This window comes from Ctenopharyngodon idella, chromosome 16 (assembly GCF_019924925.1).
Source record: "Ctenopharyngodon idella isolate HZGC_01 chromosome 16, HZGC01, whole genome shotgun sequence".
Classification (NCBI taxonomy): domain Eukaryota; kingdom Metazoa; phylum Chordata; class Actinopteri; order Cypriniformes; family Xenocyprididae; genus Ctenopharyngodon; species Ctenopharyngodon idella.
In genome coordinates, this window is record NC_067235.1 from 7,153,416 (window position 1) to 7,172,806 (window position 19,391).

Genomic DNA, 19,391 nt, shown 5'->3' on the forward strand with positions numbered 1-19,391 from the left:
AAAGAATTCATGTACTTTGAAAGATGTCATCATTGATTGAATGGATCTTGTGCCAAAGCAATGATAAATGATCCACAGTTTAGCACACATAGACTGATGCTTCGCTCACTGTGTGAAGAGTTTTGACAATAATGAGTGTAAAATCTAAACTGTAAAAAACTGTAAATAAAACTAGTAAATAAAACCAGGATTATTTCATATGTTTTATAAGAAAAAATAATTTCAGTTTTTCTACTTTAAAATTTAATGTTTAATTCAGTGTGCTGTTGTTTATTTGTAATTATTTGTGAAATTTATTAGCAATTTCTGATTGAAAAATGTTTTGAAAGTAAATCAGTGTATGGTTACCCTCAGCCTAATTAGCACTACACCACATACGACAACCGTCATGAATATGAACTGTTGTCTATGTGCTTTTTTCAGTAATGGAAATATCATTTAATAGACCCAATATACACCACATCCTCACTAAAATCTTCATGCACAGAGACCTATAAACTCCTAATGTCCAACAACCCGTGAATTTTTTTAACTAATCTTCCTGTTTGGTTGCCGCTTTCAGATGGGAATAATCTCTGGAGATTGTTATGAGGAAAGACATGTTTGGTACTTGTGGCCGCATTAGCCTACGGTTCATGAGAATGCAGCACCAGAGGCCATGCAGCATGCTGGAGAAGAACGCACCTCACAGACCTGCAAATGTCAAAGTGGCTTCCTGCTGAGCAGCCGATCAATGCTGACCTGTGACCCTGCCACCATGCCGCAGCATTTATGCTCGGCTCTTCAGAGGTCAGTCATCGCACAATTAGCACAAGGATGAGAAGCAGAGAAGGAGCGGGAACGAGAATGAGAGTGGAAGAAACAGAAAGAAACTGAGTGCAAAGCTATATATAGATGGGGCAAAAACATGTTTAAAAATCTTTTTAAACACTTTTGACAGTAGTTGTAATACAATGGTTTCCTTCCAAATGCAGTACTTAAAGCAGTTTGTAAAGACATTTTGGTCTGGTTTCACAGACAGGGCTTAGATTAAGCCAGGATTAGACTTTAGTTCAGTTAGGACATTTAAGTAGCTTTTATAAACATGCCTTGGGGGAAAAAAACAACAACAACAACAACAAAAAAAAATTATTGCTGTGCATTTTGAGAAAAAAACATTGGCACTGACTTATTTCAAGATACGTCAGTGCAAGTTGCTTTCAGTTAAAACAGCTCAAATATGCATTTTATTCTAGGACTAGGCTTGTCTGTGAAACCGGGGGAATACGCTCAAAGACCAGTCCAGGAAGGTTAACGGTGTAGTAGGAGATCTAGGAAATGCTAACGTTAGCCTGCTAGCACTGAAAGCATACAATCCCATCCTCCCTGCAAATCGCCGTCCAAAGCCACGACTCCTCCAAAACACATGAACGTGCACACACAAACAACTGTTCTCAGCAAAGCGTCACAAAAGATGGCGTTAAACTACCTCATGTCTCAAAGCACATAGCATTACAATAATAATAAAAGCAAACAACTCAGAGAGCTTGTACCTGATTGCTATAGATTAGTTTCGGTGTTGATACTGTTGACATGGAAACTAGTATTGTCACAATACCAAAATTATGACTTTGATACGATACCTGACAAAAAAAAAAATCTTGATACCGATACTGAATCGATATCACGATTTAAAAAAAAAAAAAGAAAAAAATCATGTGTCCAGAGTGTTCCTGTTCTGCTTTTTGACCATTCCCTCCCCTTTATTTAAAAAATAATAATTACATGCCACAGTGTAAATGTTCTTACAGAGATGTTTGCAACAATCACATTATCAACTATCTAATCATGCTATCATGTTATCATGCTAACATTCTGAACAGGCTGGGATAGGGATGGGTGACATGACCAAAATCTTATTTAATTTAATATTTTTTTAAATGTAATTTTATAATCACAACATAGTTATTTAATTTAATTTTATCTCTGTTACTAGAGCAGAGATGCAATCAAACAATATGACACATTCTATATAAGCGATACAAATGAAATAAACAGGACTTTACATTTTTCAGGTAGGCTACAGTAGGTCTATTTAATAGTAGCACTGAAGTAAGAAATTAAATAATCTAATGTTAAAAAAAAAAAAAAACTGCATAGTCTTCACTCTATAAATTAACTATAAACTGATTCTTAAAAAAATATATATTAAAGTTATGCAGTCAAGCATTGGGTGATTTTCTGTTTTCTTTTGTTGTTTGATAAACATTAATCACACAGACAGCAGCTGGTTTATTGGCTACTGTCACTTTAAGACCTGCATGGCTCCATTACAATGGAACTCATCTGATTTCCTTCTCAACTGTTTTGTTCACCAGTAAAGACATTCCCAACCAAGTCGACTGTGTTTACATGAATACTCACCAGGATGTGCATTTTGACATATTTCTGACTATTCAAGGGCAATAATCCGTGAAAGAGACCTGAAGCTGTGATTGCATGCCGTCTGTATGCGGCTTTCGGTGCGCGGCTGCGTGTGCTTCAGGTCTGAGTATTATTTTCTCATGCATGCATGTTTCTTTGTTGCTTTCTTTGTCATGCACTTTACTCCCTGCAGGTAGTGGAAACAGAGCTCTACACAGATGTCCTGAATCCTGCTGTCATTCATCGACGCAAATTGAGAAATAAGGCTCTTATTTAGAATCCTGTTATTCTTAAAGTACCGGTACTAATAAAATTTCATATTGTACCATTACAAGGGTATTGCAATACTTTTCTAACCCCGGTATATCGTGCAAAACTAATGGAAATGCACAATTCCAAGTCTGAAGACGTGAACATCTCCGGTTAGAACGTCACGGGTTGCCATCTCTTAATTACGGTAGTTATGTCGTGGACGCAGCATAAGCTCGTTGTTTTGATTTGGTAGGAACTGTAAAAGGTGGCTGCTGTTTGGTTGCGGACCGAACATAAAGATTGGAGGAACATTTTATGGTCCTACACCTTCCACAGAATATATATTTATAAAAATACATTTAAACTGTTTAACAGTGATTGCTATCGGGATATGAGGAGACTTTCAACCAGTATAACAAAAAATGTTTCTGTACAGAATAACCAACACTATAAACCCTAATGCTCAAAATAATGAATTGGTTTGAGTAGGGCAAACTCAAACTAGTTCAATCAAATGAACTTTTATGAGTATTTAGAACTTTATTTTTCTTTTGAGTTCACAACTGACACACTTTAAGTAATCTAAATTGTTTCATTTTTTTGAGTTTCATGAACTGGTTTCTTTTAATTTAGACAAACTTAAAAAAAAGTTACCTGAAACTGGGCTGGGATTTCTATTTCCCAGCATGCTTTGCCATGACAGGTGAAAGGGAGAATAAATGGTAAAATTAAGTGTTATATAATGTTTTTTTTGTGCAAGATTAATGTTAAGTGGGGGATTCAGTAGTGTTTAATGCTTTGTTATTCCAATTTAGAAGAGACATATAGCGCCATTGCGCATTGGGTGAACGGAGTTTGAGTCACATCTCGCGGACCTTTCCCGATACCTGACGTCGCGCCAGTTAAGCTTTTTCAGAAGTTGAATACGGAAGGCACAGGACGTAGCGTAAGTGTTTTGAACTGCGAGAGGCATTACACTTTCTTTGTAAGTTGAATACGGAAATTATATTTTACTTTATAACAACTTGTTAAATATGGATATTTTTCTTACACAAACGCATCGCTTCACTTCAAAAGGCCTTTATTAACCCCCCGGAGCTGTGTGGAGTACGTTTTGCTTTGGATGGATGCATTTTCCTGAGCTTTATACTCGTTGGTCCCTTTCCCTGCCATTATAAAGCTTAGATGCGTCAGGATATTTATTAATATAACTCTGATTGTGTTCATCTGAAAGAAGAAATTCATATACACCTAGGATGGCTTGAGGGTGAGTAAAGCTTGGGGGTAATTTTCATTTTAACGTTAACTAATCCTTTAAACTTTGAATTTCTTAACTTAAAGTTTGATGTAACTGATTACCTCAATTTTTTTTTTTTTTTTTTGAGTTTTGCAAATTATTCAGGTTTACAGTGTATTGCACCTTTAATGCCGATTAGTCCTGGTTGAGTTGGTGTGCAATCAAAGCCACTCTTCACCAGCTTATACAGTATATTTATTTATTTAGCAGATGCTTTTATCCAAATGTTTAGTAGTTTTTTTTTTGTTTTGTTTTGTTTTGTTTTTTGCAAGAGGGGAAAAACACTAACACAGTAATTTATCATAAAGGAAACAACAATATTAGCAGTGCCGACAGCACATTTTAGTGGTAATCCAGAAGAGTTTACACATCTAGAGAAGTGAAATTGCGAAACAGAAGTTTATATGTCTAAGTATTTGGTCTTCTGGTAAAGTCCTGGTGGTGGAAACCCTTGAAAGCTTTGCCTTGGACCAGCATCCAAAGCACAACATAGGCTAGAGTTTTCAGCAAATAAAAGTTATGGCTTCATTTATTTCAAGTCATTGTTACTGCATCTCTAGGACACATATAAATGGAGTGATAAAATTAAGATGATTGCTCATCTGTATCTCCATCCATTTATCTGAAAGTGTTCAAAACTAGCACTTGATTCACAAAATACAAATTCTGAACATATACTCTAATTCACACAGAGACAGCGGCGTATGAGTCACAGCATTTGGGGTTGTGAGTGCTGACCACTACCAGTATGTTACATAATGACCGTCCATGCGGCTCGTAAAGTCAGTCTGGGCATCTGAGAGACTCTGCAGGACACTGAGGCCAAAACCCAGCACCCAGCGGAGTCCACCGGGAGCCATGAGCCTAAACGCACACATTCTGCACGGATGGATGTACTGCAGCTTTCTGTGAATTGCATCAGCCAGGGTGGTCTATTTTTACTATTTGTTTGAAAGCTGGTGTTTTTTCTTATAAACATGCCGGAAGCTTTTAGGCAAGATGTGTATGAGAAATGAGGGCGTATTGATCCTCAGAGGCTTGGTTTTTTGGAGTTCCTGGGTGTCAAGACCAAAACAATGAATGTCTTCTATCATAAATTGAAATAAAGTCATTACAACTAAATTGTCCAAGTTAATGATTAAAGGGATTTTTAGACTACATGACAACAAAGATAAAGCACAAAAAGGGACACAAGCCAAACTTGGATATGGTCACAAAAATCAGTGATACCTAAACAAGACGGGAGTCTTCTTGTGGTCTTTTGCTTGAGTTTCTCTTCATCCCTTCACCTGTTAATTTCCTATTGGCCCTAATGGCACAAGCCTTTGAAGCAGAGTACAGGATTTACTTTCCTTTCTGACGCCTGTTAAAGAAAGGCAAGCACTTCAAAAGGCAAGCATAAGTGGGACCTCACAGGGAGAGACGTGATCGCACCGCCGCTGAACCGTCATGCCATGATCATGATGCTCTAGAGATGACGGTGAGAATGCACAGTGTGTCTGCATGTCATTGTCTTGTCTTATCAGTGCAAACAATTATCAGTGAGCAATAAACCAGTCGGGATTGAATGTGACTCCAGGTAGTGTAAATCTTTCATCCTGCAGTCAGTAAAGACGACATGATAACTTGTCTCGTATTCTTATAGATACACCAACAGTCTGGAAATATTCTTAGTGGTTTAACCTACTGCTTCCTATTTGAAACTGTTTGTTTTGAAAGTGTTTCACATTTCTTTAAGCTATGAAAGCCAATTGATACGTATGTTCCTGTGGTGTGCAGTGGTGTTCTAAAATGAGGAGGCAATGAGGTTTTTTTTTAATCCATTGTAAATTGTTTACAGTATTCCAATTTACACCTAATGTTGATATATTTTCCAAGTTAAATAAAGATTACTTACACTATCAAAAAACAACCAATAAAATTAAAGTAAAACTTATTTTCAGATCATCAGTCATCAAAACTCGGTAAACACTGCAGGTGTAATGATGGTCACAGACATGGAGATGTACCCTTAATTTCACCAAACTGATTGCTTACAAAAAAATAGACTTAGATCATGTTTTCAAGACATTTCGAGTTGGATTCTGACAAAACGGTGATGTCAAGTGAGTGATACATACTTTTTAATTAGTCTTCCCATTAACACATTATTTATTCATTCAGACTGATTTGCAGATGCATGAAAACAAGAGGTGGGATTTATTGCGTGAGCAGAGTAATAGGCCAATCATAGCACAATGTAGGGACTGCCTCCTTTCACATGACTTTTTTCCCATTCATTCTCAATTACCCCCCATCAAACTCACAGCAAGATTTAGGATTTAAAACTAAATGGGAATAGAGAAGGCTAGAGAGATGATGTTGCCTGGTGTTGCTGTTGGACAGTGTCATTTTAGAAAAACAAGTCACGTCAAGTCACCTTTATTTTTATAGCTCTTTATACAATAGAAATTGTTTTAAAGCAGCTTTACAGTGATAATCAGAAAAGTAACAGTATTAATGAGCAAACTTCATCCAATATGAGACAGACAACTCAATTCAGTTCAATAGACATGTTCCAATATATGGTAATATGATATATATATATATATATATATATATATATATACACACACACACACACAAAACAGTTGTTTCTGGTTCTCGAATCTGATAGCCGTGCAATATTTTAGTGATAACAGCACTCCTACCGTTTGTATCACTCCGCTTGAAGTTAAATTTGATAATTTAACATTAAGGCTATATTTAACTTATATCCTCTATACGCAGTGGTTCCCAAACTTTTTAGAGTGGAGTACCCCCTGAGGCATTCACCATCCTTCTGCGTACCCCCTCTCTTCCACTTAGACTGCACCTTTTCCATTAAAGGATAATATTTGCCCCCTAAATTGACTTTCCAGTGCATTTTTTATCTTTATAAATACCTTTACAACATTAATAATGTTTTAAATAAAACAAGTTCAATAGAGAAATATGCAATGATGATAAAAACGTGAAAAGTGATTCTTTTAAATACTAAAACCGCCAGTAGGTGGCGGTAAGTCACTGTCTTAATGCGTGAGTCATCGAGTCATTCATTCATTCAGTGATGAAGCAAGTGGCTGTATTTATGAAAGAATCATTGAATCAATGACTTTCAAGAACTATTCGTTCAAAGCCACAGGTTCGTTCACGAAACACCTGCTGTGTGTTTTAGTTCTGCTGTGGCTTTCATTGGAACTAATATTTAGTTGCAAAATAGAGCAAATACTGACAATACTGTGATGAACATCACTTAATATTACCCTTTTGTTTGATGATTTGTTGTATAAAATCAATATCACATTTGCAATCGTGTGGATATTTGGATTTGCATTCTTGCATTCTCATATAATATTATCAACATTAAAAACAAGAACTCATAAAAGGTATGTTTTGTATCAAGAGTTTGAATCTTAAACTGATCTCTATGCTCATTCTGTGCCAGACTATTTGTTCTTCATGGAAGTAAGTGCTAAATCTACAGGTACATTGTCGAGAACGGCAGTAGTGCGATTTGCTAAGGCAGCAGACTGCATGCAACCCATATGCAAGCTGCTTATGTGGAAATGGTTGCAATTTTGACAGCAAAAGATGTGGTATTTTGATTGGATGTCATGTATTTATGGCATTGTGCCTGTTAGAAATGCATACTCGGTTTTAATGGTATTTAAGGTGGGGAAGAATTAAATGAACGGCAAAAGGCCGACCTTAATTCATGAAACTTAACTGAATTCCTAAGCAGTTTATGCAACCGGCCACAGGAAGGCCTCTCAGTCAATCAGATTCTTGGACCAAAACTGTATTAATATCAAAATAATGAAAACAAACAGTATTGTTATCGTGGGCACTTGAAAATACAGTGAATAACTATTTATTAGGAATTATTTAAATTTTTAGAACGCATTTTAAGAATACTTTTCTATCAACTGGTTAAAATGTGCAACACGCATGAGGAGCATTGCGGAACGAGTGAAGGAGGCGCGCTGAATGAAAATGTGCTTATGGAACAGCAGAAATTCAGCAGTTACCCTGGTAACACTACTAACAATACTAACATTGGTTGTCTTCATTTCTTTATTTTCAAACGTTAAACCAGTGAGCTTTTATTTTGGCGGAAAACCGCAGGGAGACCTTATCGCTTCTCTTTTTTGACAACAACAGATTTATAAATGATTCTTATGACGAATGTTGTGTTCCCAAACGCAAATTACAAGCGACTCAAACACACAGCACTTGCGGAGTAGCATTTACTGTGAATTGAAACTGAAAACAGTGCTGTAATAGTGTACTCTAAAACATGCAGCGTATTAGACTATTTATTTATATAATTACATCACAACCGTTGTGATTTGATGATTGCACTAAGCCATATCACATTCTCGCCACCATGCTTGTCAAAATTCATTAAAAAGGTACCAGGCAAATGGCGAGTAACAGTTTCAACACAGATTTTTACTTGTATTTGGCGCTTTGAACCCTGGCTAACATGCTAATGTCCCGCAGATGGCGGCATGAGCTCTTGCAACAATGTTATAAGCAATCCGTGCATGAAATAAATGTATTAGAAAATGTGACATTTTGCAGTTTATTTAGTAATTGTTTAAGGCCATTTCACGATTTCAAACATAATAGTATCCACCCACCCTTTTTTTTTTTTTTTTTTTTTGGTTTTACGCAATTCATGTGGGTCATACTTTTCAGAGCGGAAAATATGGGAATCCGTAAAAATACAGAAAATTCACATCCCTGAAAAGTTTTATCTGTTAATATTATTTAATGGACCAAAGCTAACATAAACTGATAATGAACAATTGTATTTTTATTAACTAATGTTAACAAAGAATAGGTCTAATAACTATTGTAACAAATGTAGCTGCTCATTGTTAGTTAATGCTAACGCATTAACGAACGGTAACTAATGGGACCTTATTGTAAAGTGTTACTTATTATTCTTTATAGTTCTTTTGCACTTTAATTATTTTGAAACGTTTTTGTGTATTGATTTATTGTATTGAAATGAGTGATTTTTTTTTTGTTATATATATATATATATATATATATATATATATAAAGGTTACACTTTATTTTAAGGTGTCCTTGTTAGAGTATAATTATACAGCAGTAGTATTAATTAATGTACTTATTATAGGGTTGGGATAAGGGTTTGGTTTAGGGTTAGTTGCATGTATTTATGCATAATTTACTGTTATTGTACACTGTTATAGTATACTATATTACTATATACATGTAACATATGTAATAAGGACACTGTAAAATAAAGTGTTAAAAAAGCGTTAATAAAGTTATTAAACCTGTTAAAAGGACAACACTTTTTTGTAAATACACTTTTAAATGTCATTTTTCATAATATTTGTGTTGTGTTGTTTTTGAACAGTGGATTATTTTTTCATCTGATTGTTTTAAGGAAGCACTGCCTCCATCGCCCATGATGTGTTCTAACAAAACCCCTAAAACTAAACATGCCCGCTGCCCTGATGAAAAGACCAGCGGTGCTCTTTGTAAGATCTACCATCTTCAACACAGGGACTATGCAGGTCAAGCTGCTTCATCAGTCACGTTTGCTGGTGAACAGTATGGCTGTGTGGGTAAACCAACAAGACCACCATCAAACCAACACCTGGACCAGCATGCAGATTCTGGTCTAATCTGGTATTTTAGACACTAGTGCTCTCCTTTCTCAAAATATTTCAAAGTGCAAACTCTGGAAGAGAGCCACATGCTGCCCACATGGTTTCACTTGAGCAGCAGATCTCAACCACAGCAGGCCAAGTAAACATCTTCATGTGCTGAACGTGACGTCTGCGTCCCACTGCAGGTGTCTGACTGAGCGCTGCAAACATCCGGTTGGAGGAGACCTTCGTGCCACTCAGTTAGTGCTTGTTCTTCCTCAGGAAGAGGCTCAGTTATCTGCATCTGTGATCACATCAGCTGCTGATCTGAAGTCAGCTTCATGCTTTTTCAGGTGGCTGTGTTGGGTCTACAGAAGCTGGTCCTGGATCAGTGCTGGAAAATTTGACAGAGCGTGGGTTGTGAGCTAACTGACACCAGATCACAAACACAACCGTGAAGTGTTTCTGTTTCTCTTGATCAGCCATATGAACCAAGACCAGATCTCTGAAAACACTGTGAACCCCTCATGCGAGATGAAAACAGAAAACATTTACATTCAGACTGTAAATGTGTTTAAGATTCAGAGAATCTTTTTTGATGGCTGATGCCAATATCTTAGAGAGCGTATAAAGACTGATATAAAGCTGTATGATATCACACCGTTTAATTTAGTAAATAACAACTGCTTAATTATTTTACACAATATTTGTTAAAATAGGTAGACATTATTTGAAAATGAATCAGTAACACTTTAGAATAACTCACACTATGAAGCATTAGTTAAGCATTAGTAAATAGTTAGTACATCATTTATAAAGCATTAATAGACATTAGTAAGCAGTTTATAAATACACCTATAAATGCTTTGTTTTATATCTATAATGTGTTAAATAAATGTATTTTCATACTTTATTAATGATCAATTTATCATTTCTAAATTAAGTATTACATTATTTACAAACCAGTTCTTTAGTTGTCGTCAGTGGTTCATAAGATCATTTATAAAGTGTAAGTAAATTATTAATAAACAATTTAAATGTACATTTGTGCATCTTATTATTTAGACATATAGTAATAGTTACTCTGTGTGTTAATAAATGCTTTATTAACACAAATTTCTACTGCAATTCATAATTAATTCAGGTAGTTATAAAACATTTAGTAGTTGTCAGTTAACTATTTTTGTGAGCTCATCTAAAGTGAGGACTATTCATGCCTCGTAAAGCTTTTATAAAGGAGATTTAAGAGATACAGAACATAGAAATATTTATTTCAAGGAAAAAAATGAAACTTTACGATAGGTAACTTGATTAAAAGTAAACCTCTGCATTTTCAAAGAAAATAAAAATCCCTGTACCAGTAAAAATAAATTTCTGTAAAGTGTAAACATTGCTGAATAAAAAATTACCAGTGCCAACACTGGATTACAGGAGTGCCAAAATACAACAAATAATGTTTTTTATAAAACAATAATAATGTAATCAAATATTTCATAGTGTCAAAACTACCTCAGTACTAATTTTAAAATATTAGAGAACAGCAGTGCAGAAGATCACTGAGCCTTTGAATCTCCTTTGTAAAGCTTTACGAGGCGTGAATAGTCCTCACTTTAGATGAGCTCACAAAAATAGTTAACTGACCACTTCTAAATGTTTTATAACTACCTGAATTAATCATGAATTACAGTAGGAATATGTGTTAATAAAGCATTTATTAACACACTGAGTAACTATTACTATATGTCTAAATAATAAGATGTATAAATGTACGTTTAAACAGTTTATTAATCATTTACTTATATTTCCTATGATCTTATGAACCACTGACAACTCCTAAATAACTGGTTTGTAAATAATGTAATACGTAATCTAGAAATGATAAATTGATCATTAATAAAGTATGAAAGTACAATTATTAAACACATTATAGATATGCTTATAAATCAAGAAAAAAGCATTTATAGGTGTATTTATAAAATGCTTATTAATGTCTATTAATGCTTTATAAATGATGAATTGACTGTTTACTATTGCTTAACTAATTCTTCATAGTGTGCAGTTATTATAAAGTGTTACCAATGAATCAATTTGAAAAGATTATTAGAACATGATAAAAAAATGAACATTTTTTTTTAATAGCAAGCTTATTAATGTCTATTAATGCTTTATAAATGATGAATTGACTGTTTACTATTGCTTAACTAATTCTTCATAGTGTGCAGTTATTATAAAGTGTTACCAATGAATCAATTTGAAAAGATTATTAGAACATGATAAAAAAATGAACATTTTTTTTTAATAGCAACTAATTCTAAAATAGTACATATAACTTTTGAGTTCTCAGTGCGTCCTGCTATTAGTGGCCAGATAAACTGGAAAAACTTACTGGAAAAAAAAAAAAAAAACTTAACAGCCAATGCTGATAATTACAAAATGCCAAAAATCAACCACTAGAAACAAACCCAGCATGGATTCTGATGCTAAGAGCAGGTCAAAGGTCACAGAGCCACACAATCCACTCATGACACACTGAACAGCGTTTGTGTGCCATGAACGACAGTGAATATCCTTTAACTCTCACAGTTCTGCACAGTAATTTATCTGTGAACCGGATTACAATTAGCTTTAATATGCAGAAAGAATAAATCACACACACATGACTCTTTTACAAACCTAACAAACAACAGCTCATTGTGTGCAGACTGTATGACACTCTATCAGCAACAGTGTCTCATTGTGTACACAAACACACACAGACACAGAAAAACATTCGCATCTGTTAATAAAGGAGAGTCGATGATGCTACACAGGCTTTGTACAGGAGAAGCGTCTCCATGCTGTTCCACTTCCTGTCCTGGCACCACTCGCACACACACACACACACACACACACACACACACACACACACACACACACACACACTGTCAACACCCTGCAAGCCACCCGACACACACCTCCTCCTTCCCTGCTGACCTTCACACACCCCTGGAGTCTCCAAGAAACCCAATGACCTGACAGACGGGGCCTGCTGGATATATGCGCACACACACACACACACACACACACACACACACACACACACGCACACGCACACACACACACACAGACACTCCCTGTCTCCCTCCGGCAGACTCCTGTTGACATGCACTTCCCAAGCATAAGTAAAACAGCCGGATAATGAGAACGTGCTGAACAAACACACACGCACACAAGGGGAACTCCAGCTTATAAACTGTTGTTAGTCAGCCAGTTCCTGCAAACAGGCCACGCTTGTCTCTTCATAACACCAGCCTGAGTTCATCCAGGAATCTCATTATTTTGCAGTGAATCTGCAGTAGATTGAAGGAAGTGATCGAATGTGTCTGTCTGTGAACTTTAGATTTGACAGAGTTATCAAAAGAGACACTGTACTCTCAGCTGCAGCTGACAGTCTAATGATACAATCATTCATCCTCATGATGTTATATCACATCAGTCTTCAATCTTAGAGATTCAGGTTTTTTGAAGAACAAGTTGGACAGCAAGTTCTGACAGCTTCTGATGGGACGGACTGTCTCATTACACAATGCATGTGTGCAACAGGTTCCTCTACTGTGATGTACAGAGACACAGACACCTGCAAATGTCAATATACACTGTGCTTTTACATTTCAGGTTTTGAAAATGAGAGCTAACAGCCAGGAATGAGATAGATTACAATCTTAATCATCTCTGAAGAGCAATCATTTGGGTTCAATCCAACTGTGGACATCTAAAATTAGCACTGCTTTTACAAAAAAGAAGTGCACTTCAAGTTTATTTTATTGAATAAAGTTCAAGTATATTTTCCCAGTATACTTTAAGTAGTAAGTATGCTAATATCAATGTACTAGTATACTTGTATGAGCACTATTTCAAGTATTTTTAGTTTATAAAAGTATACTTTAAAGTGTACCAGAAGTAAATTGAGTACACAACTATTTCACATCAAAGTGTAATTTAAAGGGTTAGGGTTAGTTTAAAGGCGCAGTAAGCAATTTCTGAGAAACATTAGCCGCTTTTCCACCGTCGGGCCAAACGGTTCTTAGAATGGTAAGGAACAGTTCCAGTTGTATTTCCAGTTGTACGGCACGGCACGATTACAAACCGTTCTCGCACGGTTGTCTGGTAGAATCCGTGAAGTGATGTCGACACACAGGATTGGTCATTTGTCTGTTGCCTGACTACCAGTTTCTCCGTAGCTGGCTAAGCGTTCTATTTGAGCAACGTAAACACAAATTAATGATAAAATTAAAAGAAATATCTAATCATCCGCCATAACGCGGTCATTATTACATCTCATATCATAAACCATTGCATTACCAAGGCAACGACTGACGCTTTTATATTACATTCCAAAGAGCAGCCGTTATCAGCCCCACAGTGGAAAACGAAACCGTAACCGTACCAGCTGGTCCGGATCGGCATGGAATGGAACGGTTACGCAATGAGAACCGTTCGGCCCGATGGTGGAAAAGCGGCTATTGTTGATATTTGAAATCACCATGCCCCTACCCAAAGAGAATCACACCCCTATCTTGATAGCTCCACCCCAAAATTCACAAACATGCTATGCAACACTCGCACCTCCCCCCAATGAGCATATATGCCCCTTACTGCTGTGTGTTTTTGGTGCTCAGCCCGATCCACTTTCAACAGCATTTCTCAGAAGTCACTTACTGCACCTTTAAGCTATTTTTGATAAATATTATCCTAATATAATGCATATTAACATCTCCTCAAAATGCACAACTGAACTATGTGGTCAGTTGCTGAGTATGTGTCGAAGACATTCACCTCTAATAAACTCATTCACATCCAATGGGTGAAATTTCTCAAATGTAAAAAAAAAAAAAAAAAAAAAAAAAAACCTTGCAGATACTGTGAGAAGTTTTAAAAGTGCTTTCTTGTACTATTACTGTTTTGATAGACTTTTGAAAAGACCTTCTTCATTGCTAAGAAGTGATGAATTAGCCGGTTTGGTTTCAGTTTTATCCAGCACTCCATACTGTTGCAGTTGAGTTAGAATCTCTCTGGAGTGCTTTTTCAAAAGCATTGTTAGCCAACTAGCATCGCAAGTTCTATCGTTACTAACAGTTCAACAATTTAGTGTTTCCCGAAACCATAGCTCAAACGAACATTCGCAAACTTTGTGTGGTTGGAACGACAGCTCTCGAGCTTTGGATAGAAGCATAGTTTCTTGTTTTTATGACATGGACTTAAAAAACTGTTATATTGAGCAAAATAAGCAAGCTGACATTAAGTACAATGTATATCTTTTATTTCAAATATATACAAATGTCATTTACATATTTTAGTTTGTCAAGAGATTTTAATCAATGTTTTTGAAGAGTGTGCATGTGCGTACGTGCTCTAGTATGTAAGAACGAGCCTATGATTTAATCTGGTAATAAAGCAAAATAACAGCGAAAAATGATAGTTAGTTCTCAGTTTCCATGTCCATAATTTATAGCAAAAAATCTAGCATTAATTCAGTCTCAAACGGATTCATTTAAAGAAGCTATTACTCCACCACCTGCGTGACATCATTCACCAACGTGGCTGAACGACAGGTTTGTGACAACATGGTTTCAGGAAACATTCATGGCTAGCTAGTTTATTTGTTCAATGATACATCGTACTATGGTAGTGAAGCAGCGATTTACATTGTTGTATGGGAAACGCAGCCCAGAACGTTTCAGTGAGTGAACTGTCCATATCATTCAGAATGAATCGTGGCAGTTTGGCTAATCTGTTTGACTGAATCATTGATAAGAACTTTCTCAAACTCTGATTAATCTGTGAATCAGGCATTGGTTTTGATGTAATATTTTAATAGAAAATGTAATATTGTACTTGGGGCTCAGAACTGGGCCACACTATGAAAACTTATACAATTTGTCATGTGAAAACAAGAACTACACTTAACCTACACCTCCAACCCACACAAGTTTGAGACCAAAGATCTGAAAGCCCCAAATCTGAGTGAGTCTGAGTGGAGATGTCAAAACAACTGTGACATCCTGTTTTCTACAGTGATCCCATTTGTAACACCATTTGAAGAAATGGTCAAGCTGTACAGTCGTGTAATGGACAGAATGAAAAAAGAACACTTACCAAGCAAATCATCCTGTTCCTCTCGTCAACACCGCAGCTGGTCCGATCTGGAAGGAAAATATTAAGACTCATTAGCAATGCGATAAACCACGCTGTCTGTCTGAGAAATTACACATATTACAACTGACTGCTAAACTACTGAAGGAAAATTGCAAATGAGGCAACTAGTTATGGAGCGAGTATGTTTTTTTTTTTTTTTTTTTTTTTTTAATTATCATTTTCACTATTTAGTGATTGTCATTCCCCCATCTACTGTGAGACATTGTGAAAGATAGATCTGCAAAACATTACATGTCCAACAGAAACTGTAATCAGACAATTTAGAAGCAGCTTACAGCAGATCAACATATTGGTAAACTATCAAATCTGATGTTTATAAAGCATTTGTGAATCCGGAGGAGAGTCTGTTTTACGTGCAAATTACTCAGAATTAACTCATATATTTACGAAAGGTTCATAAATGAGGCCCATTATTATTATAATGTTATGTGCGTTGAGACATGAGGTAATTTAATGCTGTCTCACACAGAAACATTCCGGGACTCAGGATCACAGAAACTTGTTGTCCACACTGCCCTGCAATTTGTATTAATTAAATAGCTTTGCTACTAAAAAGCGGCATTATATTTCTCAGCAATGAGTTGGAAGCATCACTGTTTTTGAAGTAATTAAACTAACAGCTTTACTAGTTGAGAGATGCTGCACAAACACAATTCACACATGCACAATCTCTTTCTCTCTGTCTCACTAATTCAAATTTAAAAAAAAGCAATCTTCCTGCAATGCTTTATCTCTGTGTCTGATTTAAAGTTAGCAGAATGCTAGACCTAACGACCCGTAGCCACAATAACTAGTGAAAATTAACCATCTTATCTATCCAGTTAGCTTTAACTTGCTGCCACTGCTGGCGAATGACAATATTGCTACTCTCTATACGCGGAGTATGCATTCTGCATAGGGCACAAACTATCAAAGGGGGCACCATCTGTTAACATCCTGTTTCACTCAGAATTGAGCCACATTTCATCAGGACAATGCCTGGTTATACAGGACCTTTTATTTTGACTTGAAAATCATATTCTCTGCTTTGTGTTTCCTCCAAATGAATCATAGGTTCATAGTGTGTACATTAGCCAGGGTGATTCAAAGTGGAGTTTTGGGAAGCCCATGTTATTCAGTTTCCCATGAGCCTCTGCTGGTGGGAAACAGCACAATAAAATGTGTCTCACGAGAGCATGCCAACCTCAGAGAGACTCACATCTGCATGTGCATCTTGTTAGTCTCGAAGCCTCTACAATGCTGGGTTAGCATTAGCCTAGAAGCCGCTAAGAGTGCTAATGAGACAAAGATCTTGTTTTCGTCTGTATTGTGGCTCTTCTGTGTTTCGGCTCTTGTGGGGTTAGCCAGGACATGCTGATGCAGCGCTGGTTTCTGAATTGGAGGGTGTTTTTGCTTTAACACTCAATAGCAGTGGACCCAGTTCAAATTAGCGGTGAGAAAGTTCTGCCGCGGGGAAAAAAAAAAAAAAAAAAAACTGAAACCAGCTGTAGGGTAATTAAGCTAAATGGATGATTTCAAATGACTTTAAAACAATATTTCAACTTCTGCGTTGAAACCTCCCTCTTCAGTGACAGCAATAAACAAGAGGTCATCAGAGGTTTTGGACTTTTTTAAGTGTTGTGAACTGCCTGAACAACTGAGTGAACTTCAGTTACACACAGTTATTCCTACTGGAATGAGAGAGTGTGGTATTCATTAGTATTATGGCTTTATGCTGATTAATCATAGAAGTGTAACAGTGCTTTACAGTGTAAATCAACAAATGCTGCCAAAGTATAATGTGTGTTTCAGGCAGCCCCTGTGTTTTAATTTTTCTGGATTTATGATTTAATACAAATCTTTAATCAAAAGTAGAAGAAATCAAAAAAGGCATAAAACATTAACAATTAAATTAATCTTTTAAAATGCAATGAAATTTCTTTTAAAATTTCTTTTATTTTTGCCAAAGTGATTTTTTGACAAACAAATAAGAAACTGCACTGTTAATTCACACAGAGACACGTTTTTCACATTGTGGAACTCGTAGGGCTCTACACCAGTCAGCACTCACAAACACTCACTAAAGATTCTAAAGCTTATAGTTTTCCCTGGATATTCAACTTCAACTTGTTGCATGAGCTCCGGCAGATCAATCCTGACCTGCGTCAGCCGTGACTCCTGACTCAGTTGTGACGGAAGGTCAAGCACGGGGAATGTCAATATTTCCAATAGCAGAGACAAAGACATCATGACTATTTGTTCTTCTTATCCTTTCCCAGGCCTCCCTGCTGTGGAGCAGATATGTCATCAGCTGAACACTCAGCACTTCAGCACACATTCTTTCACACAGTCTCCAGCGCTCATGACGTTTCAAATGACTCATTCCAGTGAGGTGAACTAGAACCACTGTAACAGCACACAGGGAGAGATTCTGCCTGATTACACCGAATTTAAGAATCCAAAGAACTCTTTCACCAAACAGAAATTCTTTTGAGTTTAGAGAGTGTGTTTGAAAACACAACATGCCTTTGAAAGTGTAATGCGAGAGCTGCAATTCTCAGACGTGACATCAGAGGGATGGAATATACTTCACATGTGATATCAGCAGGGCACTCTTAATATTCATCTCCTCTTTCTGTAAGGGGCACAGCATGTCAAACCCCTTTAATTACACTAATTCATTGCAGTGATAATTAGCTGAGCGACTCAAACACCTACCACCGGTACTGCACTCTTAGTAGAAAAGGTTTTATATACAACCTTAAAGGGTTCTATCAGGCATTTCATATATAGAACCTTTTAGAGGTTCCCATCATGGGATCATCTTATGGATTTAGTTTTAAGCAATTAATTTCATTTTAATTCATTTTAATTTTAATTAAATGTAATAATTTAAACAACTCATAAACATACTTTGTCACTAGAAAAAATTGAAATAATGTTTTACTAGGACACTACTGGGTTTTTGATCTCTTGCCTGTTATTTGAATTACAATTTTGGATTACCCTAATAAAACTGCACTTGGATCCTCAACCTGTGTGTGTCAGCATGGTTCGTGACAAGTACGAGTTGTTCTTGACCTCAGGGGCTGGATTTCTGAAAATCTTATTAAGAAAGAAGAAATTGAATTTCTTAAGATAAATTCTAAGAAGTTTGTAACAATGTTCCTAAGTGCAATTCTTGAAAAAGTTCTCAAACATTTTCTTAAGAACATCTCATTTTTTCCTTAAGAAGAATTTTTGTCAAGAACCGCCATACAATTAGGTAAAGGCCAAAGTATACTTTACTTTTTACGCGAGGGTCACCATACAGTGTGCGTGACATGAATTTCGTCATCAGGAGAGTATGCATGTACTGTTTTTTTGTAGCGCAGGTTGCACATGCGCATTTAATTTTTTTTTTTGCAGTTAATTAGTTTATCCACAAGGTGGCAACTGTGCCCTGGGGCATCGATTCACAAGGCAGTCGAAGAAAAACTGCATAAATAGAACAGACCGGAACGCATGCAAGCTACGGCCAAATTCTAAACGGAAGGGAGCAAGGCAGAGCCCTTGAAGTGGGGACTTTGGAGGGAGCAGGGCACTTGTGTGCCATTATGTAGCCATTTAGAATG

The 19,391-nt window shown here is 36.4% G+C and overlaps 1 long non-coding RNA gene across 10 annotated transcripts in view; it reads right to left on the reverse strand.

The window, feature by feature from the left end:
- The window catches only part of LOC127497976 (uncharacterized), a 132,600-nt gene that overhangs the window by 33,479 nt on the left and 79,730 nt on the right, over positions 1–19,391 (reverse strand). For all 10 annotated transcript variants that reach the window (XR_007925727.1, XR_007925726.1, XR_007925721.1 and 7 more), the window contains one exon: positions 15,739–15,785. This is a non-coding gene — a long non-coding RNA (uncharacterized LOC127497976). The remainder of the gene's footprint in view (positions 1–15,738; positions 15,786–19,391) is intronic.